Source organism: Paralichthys olivaceus, chromosome 18 (assembly GCF_024713975.1).
Source record: "Paralichthys olivaceus isolate ysfri-2021 chromosome 18, ASM2471397v2, whole genome shotgun sequence".
Taxonomy (NCBI): domain Eukaryota; kingdom Metazoa; phylum Chordata; class Actinopteri; order Pleuronectiformes; family Paralichthyidae; genus Paralichthys; species Paralichthys olivaceus.
The window spans coordinates 18,605,358-18,623,408 of NC_091110.1; the positions used below are offsets into that span (position 1 = coordinate 18,605,358).

At 45.3% G+C, this 18,051-nt stretch overlaps 1 protein-coding gene across 8 annotated transcripts in view; it reads right to left on the minus strand.

Annotated features, from left to right (window-relative positions):
- cacna1bb (calcium channel, voltage-dependent, N type, alpha 1B subunit, b) overlaps positions 1–18,051 on the minus strand; it is an 87,420-nt gene that overhangs the window by 55,526 nt on the left and 13,843 nt on the right. The window lies entirely within an intron of this gene.

Below are 18,051 nucleotides of genomic sequence, written 5' to 3' on the forward strand. Positions count from 1 at the left end.
TAGAGAGACACATACCTGCACATGAATCAGTTTGATGAGATGATGTAAAGATAATATGCAAACGTCTCCGCAATCTAAAGTGCTCCCACTCGCGGGGAGAATAAAACAACACAAGACTGAAACTGATCTTCAAGTATCTGAAAGAAGTCAGTCACCAGGCTCCTGAGATTCACACTGAACTGTTTTCAATTCGTTTTCTATCGATGCTTCATTTGTAGGAACAACGGTGACGCTGCAGATGCTTCAGGCTTCTACAAAAAAAAAACGATGCATTAAACTAAAAGGGCGCTCGGAGAGGAGCTCACACCCACATACCTCATCCTTCACCGAATTAAAACCATTTAGAAATTGATTTAGTAGTTTTTTTAGTATTCCTGCTGAAAAACAAACAAACCAACAGATGACAGTAAAAGCATCGAAGGTCATTTAATAAAAACCAGCTTATAAAACATATACATCACATAACATGACAAGCAGCTTCTGGAACATAAGGACCACAAGATCCACTATATGGTCGCTTCTTGTCTGTTTGTTGATCCTGTGGTTTGTTTCTCATTCTTGTGGGATTTTGCGTCTGATTTCGATCTTTTATCTGAAGGCACAGTTAATTTCATCTTGTCCTGGTGTCTCCACCCACTCAGAGAGGAAACCTGCCCCCTTCGTCTTGTTTACTGTATTCATGACGTTTTTTTCAAATGCATTAGAGTATAAATGAAATTATTCATAACGTCCCAAATGGGTCTGATTCTCAAACCTCTTAGTTAAGTACGGAGGGGAGACACAGCAGGCAGAAAATACTCAGGGGCTCAATAGCTTTTATGTGGAGGGACGCGTGCACTGACGTCTGTTCTGCAAATAAGAGCAATCGCAAAAAACACAACGCACAATGAAAAAGTGGAAAATAAGAACGGTTGCTTATTGCTCCCTGGTTACCTGTTGGCATGGTAACTGATAAAGCTCATCTGTGGCTTTATGGGTAATATCATTAAGCGTGAAATCGGTCTGCTGGGACGAGAGTGTGTGTTTAAAGAAAAGAAAGATAAAGGAAATATTGTTTTGCACAGATTTAATGCACCGGCTCTGCAGAGGTGGATTAACACGCGTTTATTCTTGCGTTACTTTTCCACATGACGTGCAGTTGAAGTTGGGGGGGGGGGGGGGGCTGGTTTCAAAAAAACCAAGATGGCGCTGAAGAAACTGACAACCCCCTGACATAACTGGGCCAAATTTACAGCTCAGACATCTCCACACTTTGATTTATGAAACTTTGAGAGTCAAACCTGTGACTGGAAAATATTCTGTTCACAGCAAATAAAGCCACCGTGACCCGAAGACAGAATGAAGAGAGGATATCAAAACATGAATCATCCGTCGGTGCTGTGTTTATGTCCTCCACAATCAATAACTCACTTTGTTCTGCTAAGTGCACACATGTAGTGTGTGTGTGTGTGTGTCTGTGTGTGTGTCTGTGTGTGTGTAGACAGACAGTTGGGCAGGCAGAAGAAGCAGCTATGAGTTTTAATATCCCTTTATCATCACCACAATATGTCCATGTGGGCGCCAGACGCTGGCACAGGAAATACGGAGGGTGATGCTATCGTCTGTCACACACACACACACACACACACACACACACACACACACACACACACACACACACACACACACACACACACACACACAGGTATCATTAAAATGTGAGTCAAACAACTCAAATAACAAAAGAAAATAGAAAAAGAAAAATACGTTTCACGATTCAACGTTGTCACAAACAAAACAAAACACGTGTGTGATTACTATTAAACATAAACGAGCAAATTCACGTAATCACGAGATCAGACATAGCATCTCCTCTGTGATTCCGCCTCCATCACTGGAATATAAATAGAAGCTGAACTTATTCAACCCTGAAGAAACAATGGCGGAGTGAGACAGAGATACGAGAGTGATTCATGTCGTCCGTCACAGGCCACAAAAAGCAACATGCGCTTCTATTAATGCTCCTAAAAAAATAAAGAACTCATGCAGGACGACATGTGATCAGTTAACGGCGGCTGGCTGCGGTATGGGTCATAAACTCCGCCTCCTAATTTGTAGGGAGAAACTAAAATATCAAAACACACGTGAAATGGTTTCTCTTATTTTAAGTTGCTTTGTATTGGTGAGATCTCGATCCCACATGACTTCGCCGGCGCGAGATGGCGGCCACGAGTCCCGGATGTATTTCTGGACATCGGGAGGAAGTCGAGACGCATCGTCCACCTTTTATTTACAATCTGTGGACAGAACCAAGAATCGGTTTACCAAGTTCCCTCGTGCTAAGCTAAGCTAACCTGAGCGTAATCGCTTGTGTGAGCGGAGATCGTTTTTCATTTTGATACTTTAGCTTTAGCCACTTTTAGCTCTTTGCTTCAGTTTCACATTTCTCTTGAGTCTGCTTGAGTCTCCTTCACATGTTGAGAAAAAGCATTTATTATCTTGTTTAAAGGAAAGATGGACGGACGAACTGGAAATGTGCAGAACAACAGAAGGAATAACAGAGACGTGAAGAATCGCAGCTTCCTCGTGAGTGATGTGGTTTAATTACTGCGACCCTCCCCAGCTGGGGGCCGCGGGCTGGGATTGAGTTTTTCACACATCCAGGATGTGAGTGGAAGACGAGTCCTGGGCCCCCAGAGGACACACAGCAGAACATGGTGCTGACAGCCGCGGTGAAGAAGCGCCTGCCTGTCTGTCTCGACGTTACCAGCTGGTCACGAGCCGTCTGTCTGCTTCACCTCCCGTCTCCCTGCTCCGCTCATACACATCACAACAGAACCCACCGCTGCACATCTGGACCTCAGCTGCTGAGCTGGTGCTCTGGTGTTTGTGGGGCTGGAAAATTAACTGGAAATGTATAGAAATCGACATTTATTACGCCATGACGTTATACAAAGTGACTGAAGAGCTGAGACAGAGTCAGGAGACCAAGCACTTTCCCACAATGCACATGGGGACAGAAGGGGGGGGGGGTTTATCATCACTGCCAAAGCCGCTTGTCGTCAAACATGGCCGCCATCGTAGCGCTGTGGCTCTAAATGAACACGGCGTCCATGCACGTCCATGCAAACACATGATTACTGCTTATTAAACTCACGAATGAGATCTGACGATGGCAATGAACACGTGAGAAGTGAAACGAATCAGGAAAGTTGAGAGATCTGACGGATCTCTGACGGTCGGACGTAGTTTTTACCAACTTTAAACACAGAAAACTGAACCTCAGTGTTTTGTATGTTCAACCAAGTTTTACAGTAATACTGCAGTAGTCGTGGTAGTAGTGTAACAGGAGTACAGCTTGTACATGAACCATCCAGTGAGTAACAGTAATGTTTTCACTGTAAGACAGCTGTTGTTAGAGGACACCTCCCCCAAGGAGACACCCTGACAAGATGTGCAGTGATTTATGTTTGGGAATGTAATCAGGCCCGGCCTCCTCAGCTGATTCCTCTGTGGAGAGCTGCGTGGACGTGACGTGACGCCACACGCTCCGAGCACGAGCAACCGTCGCTCTATGGATCTGGAGGTGCATCAGTGGAATTGCATCCTGAGGGGGGGGGGTTTTGATGAATCTGGACCTTCGTGTTAAAGTTTCCTGTCCGACTCCATTCTGTCTGCACCGCGCGAAGCACAAGCACAGTCGGAGACGGATGAAGAAAACAAACCTTCATCTCTGCTGTGATTTTCAAAAACCGATGCGTTTCCTCAGAAATCTAATAAAGAACAACAGGCGGAGAGAACGAGGGAGCAGTCGCCACAAACACGCGGAACAACATTAATAAAAACTGAGATTAATATAAAGCCAGACAGTAAATATACGGCTGGAAATATTCAACAGGATTTGTTTTTCTCTGTCTGAAGAGCGCCTCTGTTACATCACATCAGTAAATACTCTCGTGTCCTCACCCTGCGACTCTGAAAGACAAAACTTTTGTGGCTCTAAGGCTGAAAACATTTAATATTCCGAAAGAAGCAAATATCGCATCTTTGTAAAGCTTCTGGATCTTTTCATGCGGATTTCACTCACGCACAGCGGCAGCAGGATTCACTGTAAAACATCTACAGACGCTGCAGATTAAGATTTGGACACTGAAATCAATGACTTCACCAAAATGAATCCTGGTGGAATTGGTCACTTGGGAGATGTTTTCGATCTCCGGCAGATGCATCTTTCTCCAAACCTGTCTGGAAAGTGACCTGCGGGAATCTGGCCGCGGCAAATCAAATCCTGCTGCTGCACAAAGATCTGTTCATTCGCTCATTCAAAGTTCAGTGGAGCTGGATTCAGTCGACGGAGCCGGAACATGTGACGCGATGCTTTGTATAAATGGAGCGGAGCGGAAAGTACAGACGCTGGTTGATAAATGTGAAAATCACCTGAAAATAAATCTACTTAAGCAAAGTGCAAATCCATAAAACATTTTTAAAACACTTTTGAAATAAATCTTCTTTGCTACATTCACCTACTGCACTAAACAAGAGTTTCATACATATATTCATATGTATACGAACATTAAAAGCATTAACTACTTTTCTCTCCACCTCTCGACCTTAATTATCAATTTACCTGAACGCCTCACACGCTCATAAACACGTCTCCACCGTGACACAGATGAAACTTGAGGGTCTCATTTAGTTTTATGATTTCTGTATTGATTTTAATATATGTTTGGACTCGACTTTATTTCTTTTTTAACTCAATTTGCTTTTCATCACTTCCTGGTCCCTGTGGTTTCCAGAGGCTGGTCGTTTCCTCCCAAACAGTCACGATCGTCCGCCTCTGATCCAGTTCACCTTCACAGTCACCGTCAGACTAAACTCACGGCAGCTCTGCAGGTTGTTCCTAAAATATGTGTTTAACTAAGATAAGAACTGAATGTTGAGTGTGTGTGCTGCAGCTGGCAACAGTTTAGCAACAGACAGATAAATATTTGCAGCATGACGATATTAATTAAAACAATTAAAACCACATTCATCTTTTAGAGCAGGACAGCTGGGCGCAGAGACATTTAAAATCAAATGACAACAGTGATTGTGTGTGATGAGGGAGGATGGATGGTATGGACATGTTTACCCTGCAGCAGGCGATGAGATGCATGTGTAAAGAATGTGGCTACAGGGACATAGAACGAAACACGCACGTGTTTGAACGGGTATGAAAGGAACATGGACATTTAAGTTGCAGGGAGAAACTTTGGCAAAGATGGTTTTCAGGAAACAAGTCAAATAAAAGCAAGAAACCACGACGGAGCTCATCTCGCTCTCTACAAAGGAATCAACAATGACTCTGATCGTCTGACGCAATCACAAAACACACGTGCACAACATGCTAATATCCTTTATTCACAACGTTCTCTGCTCGACTCGTGTTCTGTTTATCCAGCTGACTCGTGTTATCTTTCCAAAGCGACGCTGCTGTCATCAGAAAACATGAGTCATTTTGAATTCTTTCAATCTGTTTGTCTCCGTCGCCTGAATCTATTGTCTCAGAATCAAAAAGCTTGATGTTAGAGTTTTAAAAAAAAACAAGATGAGGGCGAATGATTCCAATTAAAAAGCACATACATTGAAGTTCACATCCTGATTGGTCAGTGAAACAATAACAATTCGGACAAAACCATAAGAAAGCAAGATGGACGATATGGCAGCCGTACAAAAGCGAGGCCAAATCAATTAAGGCCAAGGATCAGTAAAAATATTATATATAAGATACATGCATTTTTAAGTTTTCATTATTAAATCTAAAAATAAAAGCGCCGTCATTTAAATCATCCACGCAACTGAATTCAATCCCAGTCTGCTTTTCATGCATCTTTTAAAATCTCCATTCACTAAATCACTCACATGAGTTTTAAAGAAAACCTGTTGCCGACATCATTTACTCATGTTTTGACGGAGGAAGCAAGCGAGACACATAATGTGGAGATAATAACGCAACACTTCCTGTTCCTCGTCTCTAATCCGGTTACATGCTTTTGTCCTGCTGACCGCACGTCCAGCCCCTTTCTGGGGTTTTTCATGTCAAGACGCAGATTTAACAAGAAAATCATTTTAGAATAGGATTTTAAAACGTGTGGTGTTATTAGCTCGAGTCGCTAAAAGAGGAAAATACAGTGTCAACATCAAACCAAGCCTTTGTGCGATGTCAGTGCTCAGCGCTCGTCTGCCTCCGCGGCGCATGTGGAAGCCTTTTATTGCTTAAATTAAACCTCTCTCACAAGGCAGAGTGAGATTTAAACCCACTGAGTTATTGACTGTGTGAAGGTTCGGCTCATTGCTCTGTGTCTGCTGCATATTACCCATTAACAGTCTCGCCTGAATGGAGCAGATGATCGTTTTCTCCGACTCTCCCGTCGGATGGGAGAGGAGAGAATAAGAGAGTTTTTAAAATCTGATATTTCACCACTGTCTTAATGAGACTGTTCCACACTTGAATATCCTCCAATAACCTCGTCGTCCCCTCAGGATGAGATGTAATAACTTCAGAACTTTAATGTCTGATCTTCGAGAGCCGTCTTCGGGGTCAAAATTTAAATTTGTCCGATGCTTTGGTTTATGAGCCAACACCTGCAAAAACCATCAGCCTCAGCTGTTCTGTGTGTTTAGCGCTAATGAGTGAGCCAAGACATTAAAGACGAATATAACACATCAGCATGTTAACGTTGTCATCGCCCTGCTTCCTCCTCCTCCTCCTCCTCCTCCTCCTTTTTCTCTTGTTACCAAAACCTAATCTGCCAAAAGCTTTTAACAAACAACCTTCACAGCTGCATCTTTACGTCATAATTATCTTTTACGAGTGAAAGTCAAGGGATTTGAAGGAGAAAAAGCTGATCAGCAGAAAGGACAAATCACAGGAAACTGAAAGACCTGACATGCACCTCAAACACAATCTCAAACCTGACGCCACTCGTCCTTTAAGCAAATTAAAGAGACGCCTTTCAGTTCATTTTGAGCTGGTTCCTCGTGACACTGATGAACCATTGCTCCTACAAGCCAAAGCCACAGGCTCAGATCTACAGGCCGAGCCCGTCTGGCTGATTCCAGGTCGCGGTTTGAGGATATCACGTCAGCAATTTAGTTTTTTTATTTACACACGCAAAGCTGAGTAAAATTACAGAGGCAGGCTAAAGCTAATCAATATCTAAAATGAACAGTGCGCAGTTCTGTTCTGAGCACCATCACCCATAAATCACCTTGTCTATACAAGGCCATTACTGAGAGCTATTAAATGAGTAATCAGCCTTCAACTCATTAGCAACAAGAAGATAAATCAACACGGTCTTATCACTCCGGTGAGTGACGGAGGCAGCAGCTTATTAAAGAGGAGAAGCAACAGAGAGGAGGACACTGAATAGATTGGACCTTGAGAACACGAATACTCCACTGAGCTAAAAATAATAAAAGAGGTATTGGATGTTTAAATCATGTCTGTTAATGAGGATGGAAGACGCGTCTCCACTTCTCCTCTCAAATATACCAGATACCAGATCCTGCACTGATGACGTCCTCTAAGTCTGTTCAGGAGCGATCGTGGGACGAAGCTGCGATAAACGCGCTCGACCAATCACGACCCAGTCTCAGCTGTCAATCATGACCATTTAAATCAAAACCAAACTCGTCAGACACATGAACAAACATCATATGTGATAAGAACCACCTGAAATGACAGAAAACATCTTTGCTTAAAATGAATTTGACTTTTTAGTTTGGTCCATGTCCCGTCCACTAACACGAAGGAGTCAGGGAATGTCACCTATACTGCAGCTGGCCACCAGGGGGCAAGCAGGACGCTTTGAGGAGCTGTCAAGTCGGCCATCTTTTATTTACAGTCTAGGGTTTAAAGCTGCAAACAACAGGTGCATATTAATGAGGTGTAATAAATATAATAATTATAATAAACAAATATATCTGTGTTGTCATGTTGCACCACGACATTTTGAAAGAAATCTGCAGACGCTGGTTTGGACTTTAACGCTAAAACGTGTCTGAGGTCGTAAAGAGAGAAATAAATGTGGTGCTGGTGGCATCAGGAGGATTCTGGATTGAGGTCGTGATAAATGAGCTGGAAAATGAGCAGCTTATGTTCAGGAGATGCCTGAGAGGTTCACACCTGTGACACGTCTGTGTTTCCAAACAGAGGAGCAGACAGGTGCCGCCGAGCCTCAGGCCCCGGGACCAGCTCTCACACTCACACTCACACACACACACACACACACACACACACACACGTTGTGTGGTTGTAATACAAACTGACTGTAGTCATCTCATGATTAATCACATTCGCAATCTGTCCGTTATTTACAAACCCGCAGCAGAACTGTGGCAACACATCGTCCATCTTGAGGAGCACAAGAGGATGACATGTGTACATGAGCAAATGCACAGAGGAAGATTATCTGCACGTGCACAAGAAACAACTTGTCTCCTTCAGCCAAACCCTTCCTCCCTTCCTCCCTCACTTCCTCCCTCCCTCGCTTACACTCTTGATGTCCCACTATTATGTTGGTGAATTGGAGCTGAAGAGAAAGCGGGAGTTCCTGACACAGAGCTGCTAATGCAGAGGCGCTACACTAACACGTAGTGTGAACGGTCGGGGAGCACATCCAGAGTACAGTGAAGTAACACTGCACACCCCCCCCTCCCCCCCTCGAGTGGCCAAACAAACACAAACAGCGCAGCCGCACCGACTCAGATGAAAATGTGGGATTTAAGCCCGTTAATTACAAATGATGTTGATTGTGCTTTTTACATTTTGTATAGTGTTGATGATGCCAAACACGGGAAAATCCCAGTTTGGAATAAATGAAGTACATTTATGTATCTATCACTTTATCTACAGCAGCTGAAACATACACTAACATGAAGATACATTCAAGTGGAGCTTGATTCCAGGTGTTTTGCAGATAAAGAAATGAATCTAAAACGCTTTAGAGCTTTTCTAGTCGACCGCTGATATTTGAAATGTTTCAACCATCTCACCTCCTGTTCCTTGTCACAACTTACACATTCATGATTTAAACACATCCCTTAGCAGTTAACTGGATGATGCACATCTGTGGCCTCTGAAGTGTGCATGTGTAATTTATCATGGTGTTTTCAATCCTCAGGCTCCGTCAGACGCTCTCTGCGTGTGTGAGTTTGCATGTTGGTATATTATCATGTGTGTACTGTATGTGCCCTCCCACAGCTGCCTGAGGTGCAGCACCAGTAGCATGTTCCAGAGTCTTTTCACAGCTTCCTGTCCGGGGGGGAGAGCTGGTGTGTGTTTGGCTCACAGCTTCAGATGTTTGGACGTGACGTCCAATGTGGCACCAGTAAGATGAGAGGAGAGAAGGAACGAGAGAGAGGAAAGAGTCAAGTAGAACCAAGCTGGTTTTTTACTGAGATGGGAAACTATAACATCAGATAGTATAAAATGCAGCTTCAGGCCATGTAGGCCAACAAAGAGAGAGAGAGAACAACACTCCTGTGACGCCGCAGCCTGAAGATACAAACGTTTTTTCACCAAAATCACACATTGAACACCATCACAACAAAACATTGCAAACATCTCCTTCCTCAACTCTACCCAAATTCACCCAGTACATCACCTGCCACACCAGAGACAATAAAATACTGGATCTTTTGTATGCCAATACCAAGGACGCATATAATGTAACACCCCTCCCCCCCCTGGGGAGATCAGACCACAACCTGGTTCATCTCCGGCCTGTGTATGAACCCCTCGTACACAGGCAACCAGCTGTGACCCGCACAGTGAGAAGATGGTCTGTGGAGACTGAAGAGGCTCTGAGGGACTGTTTTGAAACAACTGTGTGGGAAGAACTCTGTGATCCTCATGGGGAGGACATTGACAGTCTCACTCACTGCATCACAGACTATATAAACTTCTGCATGGAGAACACTGTACCCACCAGGACTGTACGGTGTTTCTCCAATAACAAACCCTGGATTAATCCAGACATAAAGGTCCTTCTTAAGGAGAAAAAGAGGGCCTTTCAGTCTGGAGATAAGGAGAGACTGAAGACTGTGCAGAAGGAGCTGAGGTGGAAGATCAGAGAGGGGAAGAACCGCTACAGGAAGAAGATGGAGGATCAGCTGCAGCAGAACAACGTCAGCGGAGTCTGGAGAGGCCTGAAGACCATCTCAGGATACAGACAGGCTGACTCCCAGGCTGAGGGGGATCAGAAGTGGGTGAATGACCTGAACCTATTCTTCAACAGGTTCGATCAGACAGCTAACCCTCCCCCAGCCCAGTCGTCCTTGCTGCAGCCCCCCTTGTCGACACACTCTGTATTTCCCCTCTCCACCCCCCCAACCCCCACTCCTACTCACTCTCTCACAGCACTCAGATCACAGCCAGCCATCACTGCCCCCACCTCTACTCCCCCACCCCCCCCACTGCTGTTCCCACCTCCTCCCACACCTCCACCCTCCCCCACACCCCCAATCACCCTGCCCTTGAGCCCCGATCTGTCCCTCACTGCCGACCAGGTGAGGAGAGAGCTCAGGAAGATCAAGGTGAAAAAGGCTGCAGGTCCGGACGGCATCAGTTCCAGGCTCCTCAAGTCCTGCGCAGACCAACTCTGTGGGATTGTGGAGCACGTCTTCAACCTGAGCCTGAAGCTGGGGAGAGTTCCACAACTGTGGAAAACATCCTGCGTGGTGCCGGTGCCAAAGACGCCGCACCCGAAAGACCTCAACAGCTACAGGCCAGTGGCGCTGACATCACACCTGATGAAGACACTGGAACGGCTGGTCCTCGTCCATCTCCGCCCTCTGGTTGGACCATCGATGGATCCGTTGCAGTTCGCCTACCAGCCCAGCATCGGGGTGGATGACGCTGTCATCTTCCTCCTGCACAGAGCCCTCTCCCACCTTGAAAGGCCTGGAAGCACTGTGAGAGTCACATTCTTCGACTTCTCCAGTGCTTTCAACACCATCCAGCCTCTGCTTCTGAGGGACAAGCTGGAGCTGTCAGGCGTGGATCACCACCTCACATCATGGATTATAGACTACCTCACCAACCGTCCACAGTATGTGAGGAGTAAGGACTGTGTCTCAGACACGGTGCTCTGCAGTACAGGGGCTCCACAGGGAACCGTCTTGGCTCCTTTCCTGTTCACCCTGTACACTGCAGACTTCAGGCACAGTTCTGCACACTGCCATCTGCAGAAGTTCTCTGACGACTCTGCCATCGTCGGCCTCATCACTGACGATGATGACAGGGAATACAGAGAACTGATCAAGGACTTTGTGGACTGGTGTCAGTGGAACCGCCTCCAGATCAACTCAGGGAAAACCAAGGAGCTGGTGGTGGATTTCCGCAGGCGCAATCACACCCCCCCGACACCGGTGAACATCCAGGGAATGGACATAGAGAGAGTGGACTCTTATAAGTACCTGGGTGTTCACCTGAACAATAAACTAGACTGGACTCAAAACACTCATGCGCTTTACAGGAAAGGTCAGAGCCGACTCTACCTGCTGCGTAAACTTAGGTCCTTTGGAGTGCAGGGAGCGCTCCTCAGGACCTTCTTTGACACTGTTGTGGCATCAGCCATCTTCTCTGGAGTGGTCTGCTGGAGCAGCAGCATCTCAACAGCTGACAGGAAGAGACTTGACAAGCTGATAAAGAAGGCCAGCTCTGTCTTGGGTTGCCCCCTTGACTCAGTGCAGGTGGTGGGAGAGAGGAGGATGATGACGAAACTATCATCAATGTTGGACAATGTCTCCCACCCCATGCAGGACACCATCATTGCACTGAGCAGCTCCTTCAGTGACCGACTCCTTCACCCCAGGTGTGTGAAGGAGAGATATCGTAGGTCCTTCCTTCCCGCTGCTGTCAGACTATTTAACAACCAGGTCTGACCCCCCCCCAGTAGACCACACACACACACGCAATGTGCAATTAACCACTGCAATAACCACAGTACAATTTAAAAATTTTGCTATTTGCCCATGTACAACTGCTGCTATATATACTACCTGATGTTGTGTGTTTCTGTTTGCTTGTTTGTTTGTCCTCTCTTTGGAGTTAAATCTTGTGCTACTGCTGTAACATGTGAATTTCCCCACTGAGGGACAATAAAGGAAATCTAAATCTAAATCTAAATCTAAAGCAGCAAAGAATGTCAAACCTGAAGGAAAAGCCGCAGAGCAACACATAATTCACAGAGCTCCACCAAAACACCCGACCTTTGACCTTCAATCACCAAATCCTAATCAGTTCATCCTCAAGTCCAATTTAACCTTTGTACCAAATTCAGGTATCGGACGGACGGACGGACAATCTGAAAAACAAAACGCCTCTGGCCACCGGCTGTCGACGAGACATGAGATCAGAGAAGCGTGTTCATCTGGAGGAGAGAACAACCCGCTCATCCAGGTTCGTCCGGTTTGAATCCTCCTGGTGTAAACAGTGTAGTAACGTGAAGAACAAGCTTTCACCCAGTTTCTAAACCATTACTTTCTCTACAACCTTGTAGCTGCTGCACTTGCATCCCCGAACTTCATTATAATTAATAAAGCTAATTTGATTGCGAGTGAGTGAGACAAAGGGAGACGGAGTGTGTGTGTGAGTGAGTGGGAGACAACCCGCTGGATCCTCCACTGCCATTTATGAGAAAAGTGGACATGCTTGAGAGTCACTGGGGCAAGTGAGGGAGCACCGAGGCGAGAGACTCGCTGGCGACAGATCGCACCTCATCACCATAGAAACAGGAAGACGACATGACAATGGCTCTATTGGGCTCTCGTGGAAGAATCACAGCAGGAGCAGGGGAACGAGTACGAGAGTCAGAGAGAGGAGTGGGTGGGAGAGAAGAGAGGCGGCGGATAGATCACATATTTCTGTTTGTTTTGTCAGTTTGATTCTGTGGCGTCCGGACATATGGATTAATTTATATAATGATCGTATGAGACACGTAAACATCAGTGGATGAAATTAAGTGAAGGGATAAAATTTAATACAGAGGAAGGTTCAGTGACATATTCTGAAATACACACAGAGTGGTTTCAGTAAGAACAGGAACAGGAAAATGTAAAGCTCCGCACGCACACGCACACACACACACACACACACACACACACACACACACACACACACACCATGCTGAATGTAATCACAATCAAACCATATTCTGTTCTTTCGCCCAATCAGACAAACTGTTCCACAATCAGCTGCTTTAACATTCATGCATGAATGTGGTAGAATTCTCTCTCACACACACACACACACACACACACACACACACACACACACACACACACACACACACACACACACACACACACACACACACACACACACACACACACACACTTTCTCTCAGATCCCAGCATCGACGTTGCCGTGGTTCCTGGTAACCATGTGTGTTGACAGTGACGGAGCAGAAAAAGATGAACCTCGGCTGAAGAGGAAGAGGCAGGGAGAGAAAAACAGACAGAAACCGAGGACAGGGACGGACGGTCCTGCTTTTAATATATTTTACGTTTGAACTTGGATTTTACTTTTGTGTTACATTATTTATTTGCTTGTATTAATTGACTGTTCTTCTTTTATCATTATAGGACAGTTAGCATTGCTTGATCAGAGCATATACAATGCTTTTCGGCTTTTTTGCTTTGAAAGAGGAATAAAATATATAAAATAACATTGTGGGAATTGTGCTTGTTTCATTTCTTACTAAAAATCCAACATCACTGAAGCAGTTAGCAGAACATTCATGTGAAAACATTAGGAGGAGTCATATGGAGGAAATGTTTCTCAAAAAACCAGACTTGAAAAGACTAATCTCACCAACTGATGCAACAGGAGGCAGAGACGTGTGTGTGTGTGTGTAAACCAGTATGTTAACACGGAGAAACCGTGGCGCAGGCCACAGTGGAGATGGTGGGAAGTGACACAGTGCATTGTGGGGGTTCGTAGACATCTGAGGTGGCGGTAACATTTAAATGTCATTTGCTGGGATGGGAGGACTTGTTGGCAGCGCGTGACCCCGGGGTGATGGTCAGAGAAAGAAACGAGAGCGAGAGAGAGAGAGAGAGACGAAGAGACAAAGAGAAGAACTGAAGGAAATAATAAGAAATACAAAAGAGATTTCATGAGACGCACAAAGCTTTATTGTGTCGTGGAGACTAGCACCACTATAATCACTGTAACCACGGATTTTACAGCAAGAAACCACGAAGAGATCCTCAGGAACACAATGTTTCCTCTGCAGTTCGTCTCCGTCTCTCACCAAGATCAGTCGAAAACTTCAGAACAAAACCGGCCGTGCTGTATGTGAATCCGACGGAAGACAATAACTTCAATGTAACTGAGCAATAAAGAGCGACTCCCCACAGGGACATTCTGACGACGTGAGCTGCGATTTATGCCTGAGAGTGAAATTGAGTCGAGGCAATAACGTCTTCAACGTTGACACGTTACAGCATAAATTTATATAAGAGAGAACATTCACCTTCAGCGTCGATATAGACGTCCATATAAAACCATGCCTCTGTCTTTATGAGCAAATCCATTAAGGTAAAGAGAACCGGCATATACTGTTTAAATCCCCTGCTGATGCAAATCTACAACGCTCGATGACGAGCGGGAAAGAAGTATTATTAGCTCTTAGCCATTAGCTCTTGACAATGAAAAGTGAATTCGATGCACCTCAATTAACTTGATTAACTAACACATCCCTCGGTGTGAGTCGAGTCAGCGTGAGGTGGCAGCGTTATGTTCCGCCGTGACACCTCTGCTCTACGTTACTACTTCAAACACAGCACCTGAGCACACGCATGTTCCACCACGGGGTTCGTACACAGTCACAGAGAAACACACGTGTATATTTCTATCTGCGGAACCTTGTTCGAGAGGTGTGAACGTCCACCAGCAGGACTGACGCTCTGTGTCTGTGCCGAATCTGACATTTTCACACGATGTCCAGGTTTATAACCGACAACAAACTCATGTCCACGTCTTCATTATCGACCATTCTCCTCCTTTCTGCTGCACATCACTGCCACAAGACAAAATGTTACAAGGCTCCAGTTGATTCATTCCTCCAGCTCCTCTCTCTCTCTCTCTCTCTCTCATTAATGCCTCCCCCCTCTCCCATCTGTCTCCTTGTTTTGAACATAGTGCGGCTACATGGCAGTAAATCGCTCCTTTTTTTTTTTTTTTCTTCAACTTTTCCCAAATATCTGCGTTCACAGAGATGCAGGCGGATTCTGTGGTGAGGGAGTGGGAAGCAGGTGGAAGTCAGAGGCAGTGCAGAGAGGTATTGATTAAAAGAAAACACACATTGTGGTCAGAGCCGCGCCGCGTGAGCCGCCTCGCCTTCCAGGAAGAGCTGCTATCAGGAAAAAACATTGTGCTGGAGGTAAATAAAACATCATATCCACGCCCGTTGTCATGGTGATAAGTGCGTCTGCAGGCGTCTGTCTCCCTCACTCGCTGTTTTTTTTAAGGATGAAATGCTCGATACCTTTACGACCCTGATTATAGGAGTTCAGCAGTGACTTAAAAAAACAAAACAAACGCAGCACGTCTCCGCTTCCTCCCGTCATGCATAAATTAAGCCACGATACCAAAGTCGCACACGTTACACAACTCAACCAATCAAACCTGAATACAAACGCCGCCACGTTGCACATTTGGAGCCGGAGTCGGCAAAGTAGTGATCAGGGGCGGAGCCGCCGGAGTGAGATCTCATCAGTACAAGAACAGGAAATTGATGATGATGTCGTTTGTATCCAGGATGTTTTGGCTTCATTTCTGGATCGTGGGAGGAAGTGGCAACACGTCGCCCGTCTTTATATAGAGTCTGTGCTTGTACACACGTCTGTCTCGGGTTCCTCTGCTGTCCTTGATCAAACTCTGTTCTTCAAATGACACTTTTAATTGGATTTCCCATGTTACCGAGTGCTTCCTGACCTGAGAGCAGCTTGTTTGCGAGTCCACATTTTACTATTCATGGCTCCGTGAATATATAAATTAACCTCTATCTCTACCCACCTCTGACTCCGCTCATCAAACTCACAAGTGAAGTCAAGTAGACTCCGTTTAAACATTGATCCTGGGGTGAGTGATTCTTACCGTCGCTCAGCTGCAGCTACACAGTGAGTTATTATTGCTGAGGAGTTGGAGCTGCTGCTCATCGTGCTGCGGCCGCTGTTCTCTCACCATTAGTGTGCGTTAGTGTTTGGATTGGGTCTCGTTATCCCGTGGCCTCCGTCGTGTTTCTGTCCAAATGTCTGGACATGATTCAAGAGTGACTAAAACCTGAGTCCCCCCCCTCTGGACTCCACACTCATTAATGAAGAGTCGTCCAAGAAAAATCCCAAGAGTTGCATTTTGAACCGTTCTTATTTCTTGGTTTTCACTCTTCACTAATTTTTTGTCCAGTTGTTAACGTGCGTTGCAGGTTGACTCGGGGTATAAATTACAGGGGGAGCTAATTGGAGCTGAAAAGGTCGTGAGTTCCCCAGAGGCTAAACTCAAAGCATGTACACCTTACGAATTAAAATGAGGAACCTGAATGAGAGCAGCAGGCGCAACATTGTGGCTCAGGGGGTAGAGCGGGTCATCCTCAGTTTGATCCCATTCTTCCAAAATCTAGAAAAGCGTGATGTAAATATAGAACATCTGTTTCTTTTAGTTATATATCCTGTGTCTTGTCTATAGAACACCAAACATCACTGATGCTAGCATCGCACAAAAGGTCGGAGGGTCACTGACGTAATCAGAAATCCTCCTCTGGCTGCAGATGTCAACTCACCAAAATGGTGGATGAACTATTAACATTTCAATTCTAAGGCCCTGCTGCTGCGGAGACAAAAAAAAAAAATATATATATATAGAAACGCTGACACATTGAAGTTAAGATGATAACTGTTATTATCTCCATCCCAACACCTCTCCCGTCCCAATAGCAACACCCCCTGACCTGTGCTGCCTCTGTTCCAAAGATAGAACACGGAGAAAAAGACAGAAACACAATGAAACTCTGCTTTTGTGCTCGACGACTGCATGAGATTCCCCCGGAGAAGCAGTTGAGATACATTAGTGTGAGTCTGAGACCATCTCTGGAGAGCCCGGCTAATACTGGAGTGTAAATGGGAAAAGGAAGTGGCTCATCCTCCGCTCACAAAGGGAAATTGGATGTTTGTCCTTCAGTTTGCTTGTTCAAGGTCTTTTAGCCTCAACATCGAGGAACCGGCACCACAATCGTCTGCATCGTTGCTAGTGCTGAGCTGCGAGGGATGAAAATATCTTCACTGAGTCACTTATAAAACTTTACTTAACGGAGAAAAGCAGCTGTTTACGTTAGCATCCGGGTCAACGAACTGCAGAGACTGTAGTCGCAACAACAGAGAAGTTCATTGATCAGACATTCGTGAGATCCTGCAAGATTTCAAAATGTATTTTAATGCATGATCTTGCAAACCTGCCTGGTTCACTAATTCCAGCCTCCAATAATCTGAAAAGGTCAGAGTTTCACTGACCCACTGACCTTTCTGCTGGTGCAGCATGAGGCAATGAGACCTTTTCCATTTTGAGATTTCCTCCTGCAACACGAAAATACCGACTTTGTAAACAAGGTTTAAAACGAGCAGTGTCCTCTGAAGCTCGTTGTCATAAAAAAAATAAACCCTTTAAACCTTCTTTACGCTATAAACTTAGCAATTTAAGCCCTAATTTTGGTACGGCTCTTAGAAAAAACCAAAAAGGTCTTTGTGGCTGAGGATTCAAAGTAAATCAGGTTGTAACGTTAAAGTAGAGATGAAGGGTTTGAGAGTTTCCAGCTGTGTGAGGCCTTGAACTGTGAAGGACAAAACAAGGTCCTCATTGATTCTAAACATCGCCACCGTCAGAGTGTCAACAGCCTCGTTTGGTCTTTACCCAGAGGTCTCTCTGATCATACGGACCAATAAAGAGAAAAGATGCTCAGCCGGCAGATTACCCAAGAGATATCACTCATTCTCAGCTGCCGCCTGACCTAACCCAGTCTCCACGGC